The sequence below is a fragment of the Lactuca saligna genome, chromosome 4 (genome assembly GCF_052625555.1).
Source record: "Lactuca saligna cultivar CGN05327 chromosome 4, ASM5262555v1, whole genome shotgun sequence".
Classification (NCBI taxonomy): domain Eukaryota; kingdom Viridiplantae; phylum Streptophyta; class Magnoliopsida; order Asterales; family Asteraceae; genus Lactuca; species Lactuca saligna.
The window spans coordinates 32,212,455-32,218,995 of record NC_136420.1 but is presented as its reverse complement, the minus strand read 5'-3'; positions in this window follow the sequence as shown (position 1 = coordinate 32,218,995).

Genomic DNA, 6,541 nt, shown 5'->3' with positions numbered 1-6,541 from the left:
TTTTTAATATAGCTTCCAAATAATTATAGGAATGTTATTAGGCCCTTAAAATAATTATTTGGGATATTATTATGAGTTATATTGAGCGTTATTAATGCTTAATAATAGTCAGACTAATTAATTTATCGCGGCTATCATTAAACTAAACCCTAGTGATATCGATACTAGGTTTTATCGAAGGAATATCATTTTGAGAGTAGCGAAGCGCTGTCCGAGTGCTGAGTCACCACCTAATCAGGTGAGTGCATAGTTACCTTCAACTTACACATAGATATGAAGTATTTTACGTGCTATGTGTGCATATTATCTGAATACTTGCTATCTATGCTAGATGAACGTTGTTATACATGTTTTCAATGATTTAAACTGTATATGTATTTTATATCTACGAAAATGTTGGGGTAAAACATGGGTAGATGTAATAGGTGATGTGTGATAAAATGATGAGAGGCCTCGATGTTGTTGTTGTTGATCTAGTCATCTAGCGGAGTATAGATGACGACCACGGACTCTTCTAGACAGTCCAGTGGAACACTAGCAGGCTCGCAACCTGTAGGTGTTGTGAACGATGTGTTCACCGGTGTACTCCATCCCCCACATGGTTGCCTATTAGGACATTTATTGCTGAGGAATCCCCTTAGCAGTAGTGTCCATCCCGATGATGATCCTTAGGCTAGGTCCCTTATGATAGGTGTTTAGGGACGTAAAGTGAGGATAACGGGAACGGGTAATCGGGTTATTGTTGATTGATGAAATTAATAAACTTATTTATTGTGGGTTGAAAACCCTATGTGCTCACCAGGCTCCCAAGCCTGACCCACTCAGTTTTATGTATTACAGGAAGTGGCGCATGAGCATAGGTGTGATGTTTTGGATGAGGGATTACGGATATAGGCCTGTAGATATGAAATAATGTAGTAAGGCTTATATTGTACTGTTTATACTTTTGATCTGTACGAACATGACATCCCGAGTCTTTTAATGAAATACATTTCTATGGAAATGCTTTTGATAAATCTTTATCATATTATTGTTTTGGGACAAATTCCGCAATTCTTTTATTAAAAGATAACTCTGAATTTGAAATAAAGTATAAACAAAACCGGTCTTTTCTGGCCGTGATTTTGGGGATGTCACACATGAAACCCTAAGCCTACAAAAGAATGTTCCAGCCGTCGGCCACCTCTCCCGTTTCCCTCTCGTTCACCGATCGAAGAAGTGTTAATCCACCGCCGCTTACATCTCAGGTCCGATCGCCGACTGCTACACTGCCGATGAAGGTCGCCTTGCGACGTCCGCTACCAGAAGTGTCGGGGGCCGCTAGAGAACCATTGAGAACTAGAGACAAATCTATTGCTCGTCGTGGGTGGGTTGTGAGCCACCAGAAACTCTCAGTTAGTCCTCTGCAAACCACCCTCTTCTCTCTCTTTCATTGTATTCTGTGTGTACGATGCCGGAAGCGTCATTATCGACGTCGGTGGCCATGGGGTCGTTGTGTGTGACTTTCCGATAATAACAAACTCCTAATCAGCTATTAGGGGCTTGATCTCGAGTCATTTCGTGTATGTGTTGCTGCCATAGGTTGTTTGTGTAAGCTCGGACCTAGAAACCCATCGCCACCACCTCATGATGGTGGCTGCCACCGTGTTCTGCTGCCCATTTCCACCACCAGCCAACGTAAGAGGTGGCTTTATGTGTGTTTATTGTTAATTGTGAATAAGTATGTATGTTTTTGAGCAGGAACCACCACCACCACCATTGGAAATCGTAGCTGCCGCCGCAGTGCCGCTGCTGTTGCTATTGGACCTCCGCACGTCGCCGTGAAGTGGGTGATCGTTTGCATTCCCGAGTAGGAGGCATATTTTGTGGCTGTGTTTCTTTTGTTAGAGTGTGTTTTGTTTAGCAGAAATTTCCAAGATCAGCCACTGCCACCACCGTGAGGTGGTGGCTGCCGCCAAGCACTGCTACCGGCCACCATGGTGTGTTTATGTGTGATTAGTTTAGTGTGTGTGTATGGTTAATTGAGATTAGCTTTATAAAATGTAACTTGAATTTTGGATTAATGAAAAGAATCAAAACCACCTCCGTAAGGTGGTGGCCGCCGCCGTAAGCCGCCATAGACCACCACTACCCGAGGTGGTAGTGGATGGTGCCCTACTAGCAAACCCTAATGGGCTTAGAGATCGATGTTGGGCCTATTGGATCATGTTTGGGTGGAAAACCCTAATTATGAGTATTTGGGCCTTGGACTTATTTGGACCCACTTTTGGGCCATTTGGATTGGATTGTGAATTAAGCCCAAATTATTCAATGCTATTTATATAGTAGAGTAAATGAATTAATGGATCAAGTCCTTAATGGATTAATTGAGAAAAATTCTAATATTTTAGAATTTTTCAGGATGCAAACGAGACTTAATTAATAAGTGAAATATTAAATAACAATCATTGGTAGAAATTAATCTAAAGAATAATGGACTTAATGGATTAAGTCCTTAACGGATTAAGTACTTAGTGGGATAAGCCCTTAATGGGTTAAGCGAGAAACATTTAACCCTAATTATCATTTTATGTGAAATCCTAATTTTACTTGGGCTTTGTGTTGGGCCATCCAAGAATAATTAAATGGACTAGAGTAATTAGTTGGGCTTTAGGGTAAGGCTCATATGAAGGATTGGGCCTAATTTGGAAAATTAGGCCATAGTTGGGGCCTAGATGGTTGTATGATGTTGGCCCCCTAGAATGAGAGATGTTGGACTGGATTGGACAATTGGGCCTTAAGGGAAGTCCATGTAGAGGTTTGGGCCTAATTTGGAAAATTGGGCCATATGTTGGGCTTTGATCCCTAGTTGACCTTGGGCCTATGGATTGGGCCTTGGGCTTGGGTAAGCCAAGCTAGGGGTAATGTAGTAATTATCCAAAGCATGTATATATAGTTATGTGTTAGAACCTAATTATTAATTGGGTGTTATTTTGGTGTTGACAGTTCGGGAATCTGTCATTCAGCAGCTGGGGTTGAGTCTGCGGGACTTCATCAGTGTGGGAATTGTGTCTACAGGACTTCAGCAGTGTGAGGTGAGTTTCCTTCCAGTAGAAACGGGTCTAAGGCTACAATGTCGGCCCGTTTAATTAGCAGTAGTTCCGGACTCCAGTCTGATGCAGTAGTTAGGGTGCTTGATGTCTTTGTGATTCAGGCATGTTTTGTGTTATGTGTTTCGGACTCTGTTCTGATGCAGTATGCACTATATGTATTCAGTCAGTTTCGGACTTCGGTCCGATGCAGGGGACGGGGTCCCAGTCAGTTCCGGATTTCGGTCCGATACAGTTAGTTTCGGACTTCGGGTCCGATGCAGTTAGTTCCGGACTTCGGTTCGATGCAGGGGACGGGGTCCCAGTCAGTTCCGGACTTCTGTCTGATGCAGTTTCTGGACTTCGGTCCGATGCAGTGGGCAAGGCCCAATATGTGTTTATATGTTATTGTATGGTATGTGGTAGTTTGGGGGAGCTCACTAAGCTTCGTGCTTACAGTTTCAGTTTTGGTTTCAGGTACTCAGTTTTCAAAAGAGGAGTTCGGGAAGATTACAGTGCACACACCATTTGTTCAGCCTGAGATGTTTATACTCTGATATGTTCGACAGTTGTTATGATATTTTGATATACATTGTTTATGATTCTTATATGACGTTGATGAATATGGTTTTATTACTGATTTAAAACGAAATTTTCAGACTGTATTTTTGGGATGTTACATGCGATCACATTTTAGTCCCGAAGTTCTGAAAACACTGAAAATAGCCTCGTACAAATCTAGAAAAAATCGTATTTTCTATGATCGCAATTCTGCCTTATGTAATTGCATTTTCACTGACTTGATCCGGAAGCTTTTATATCGCATATAAATAAGACCCTCATTATCAAGTTGAGAGGTGAGATGACGAAAATCACTTCTGAAGGCGATTCCTGATACCTTTCAACGAAATATGAAGATCTAAAGGTTGTGAATTAGCTCACACATTTAGTTTAGAAGATTATTGGTTTAATGTTTCTTTTTACTAGTTTAGATTCATTTTTAGTCATGTCTGACTAAAACCCTAGTTTTCAGTTCTGCATACACTAGTACTTTTCATGTGACTATTTATCAAATCTGATTCTCTTTTTGTATTTCTACCTAGATTTTTTTTTCATTTTTGAGCTTAATGAATGTTTGTTTTTAATTCTTGTTAGTCTGGTCAACTAGCTAGGGTTTTTATCATTTCAGTTAATTTGTTAATAGAATCCATAATTGTTCTTGTCAACTAGTAATAAGTAGCAACTATCAGATTGAGTCTGTGTTAGGGATTTAACTCTGATATGAACTGAAATTTCATATCTTTACTCTTCCGAGCTTGTGAGAAATATTGGAAATTGTTGGGGATTTTACACAGAACTTAATGCGACTTTTCTGATCTTAATTAAAAGCTTGTTTAATTGGACAATAAAAGTAAGGGTTAACTAAAGAGCTTGTTTTAGTTAACTTAACTAGGTAAAAGAGATTCTACTAGAGTTTGTTAATTTTTTCTTAGTACTAGCTTAGATAGAACACATTCTGAATAATTAGACTTCGGCTGATTTGGAAAGTCGCAACAGAACTAAAATCGTTTTTATTGTTGATTTACATTTAGTTTATTTTCACTGCAAGTTTTAGTTTTTAGTTTAAATCAAATCTCCTTTTTATAATTATGTTGATAGCATAAACACATTGATTGTTAAGTTATGTCCCTGAGGATTCGACCTTGCTTCCATGTGCTATATTATTGGTGCAAATAGTAGTGAAAGGGATGTTACAATATACTTGTCTGTAAATTTATTTGTATATTTTCAGAGCAACTCGACGATTTGGATGCCCACTCTAAGTAAATATCACTCAGTGCTCATTTAAATTCACCTTTCATGTTCAACAAAGAGTCTGAAAACCCTAAGATTCCCGGTTTAAGTCCATGTTGGACTAGGATTTCCTTATTGGGCCTAATGGACCAATAAGCATTCAATTCAATTATATTGGGTTTAGAAACCCTATTTGGATTCTAAATGGACCCAATTCATAAATCTATAACATTTTGGACCATTTGTGCTTAGAATAATTCATTTTAACCCTAATGGGCCTTATTAGGCCATAATAACCCCCAATTAACCCTAATAGACCATAAAACCCATTCTTTTATGCCAATTTGTCCCGTGAACTACCCTAAAGGCCCAATGGGCCGAAATCCTCTTTCTATGGGCCTCATAAACTCGAACCAAATCAAAAAGAGGCCAAAGCCCCTCCATTCTTTCCTTTTCTCGGTCCACTAGAATGTGTACATGCGTATACATGTAAAAAAAATAAAAATAAAAAAGGGAAAATAAGAGAATTACCATGCATTGACACATCATGATTACAAGGTGGTTCTCCAAGCTAATTACCCATTAAGCAAATACAAAGCTCATACTCTTAAGTATCTATCACCTCTTCTCTTTTTCCCTCCCCTTTTTCTTGGCCGAAGATAAGCACACACACACATCATCAAAACACTCTCTATAAACTCTCTTAAGTATATCCCACTTCTTCCACAAAAATTTCATGATTGGTGTGTGTCTTCAAGAGGATTCTCATCTAGATCATCATTCTTTGGTAACTTGTTGTTATACTTAAGCCAAAAAATTTCATCCTTAAGCTAAGAAAACTCTCTTATGAAGCTTCATTTCATGATCTAACACCTTAGAAACTTCATAAGCTCAAAAACTACTTCAAGGTGTTGCAAGGATCAAAAACCTCTCCATCTCTTCTTCAAAAACCAAAACTTTAGATTTATGTGTCATATGCAGGTCTTGTGTGATTTCTTAGTTTATTTTGTAAAAATGTGTTAGATCTTAACATATCCTAACTCCTTAAGCAACATTAAGTAAAAATCCATGAACTAATACATTTTATACATCATATTATCAAGTTAAAAGTGTTCATATGTTTAAGATATAAAAATTTAAAGCAAAAACCTTGTTAAGGGTCAAAATTGTCAAGAAAACAAAAGATAAGGGCAAAAAGTGACAATTATGGTTTTTAAAGGATCAAACAGGTCTTACTTGTATAAAAAAATGGATTTTTAGGATAAACATGTTTTCAAATGGCCAAAAATGTAAATTTTACCTTAATGGGGCTAATTTTTGGGCCTCACAGTTTTGGGCCCAAATTTTGTGAAAAATGAAAGTTTGGGGATTTAAAAATGTTATTTAACCAAAGTTTGAGCCATAAATGTAAATAAACCAAATTTAGGGGTGAAAATAACATTTATTTCTAAATTGGACTAAAAATGTAAGTTTTATCAAAATTAGGCCGAAAGTGTCAAATTTTACAATCAAAGGGCTGCAAATGTAATTTTATGCAAAACTTGGCTATAAATGTCAAAATATAACTTTTTGGACTAAATCTATGAAGTTCCAAACATTTGGGACAAAATTACAATTTTTTATAAATTATGGACTAAAGTGTTATTTTTACAAAACTTTGGGCCTTAATTGAAAATTTG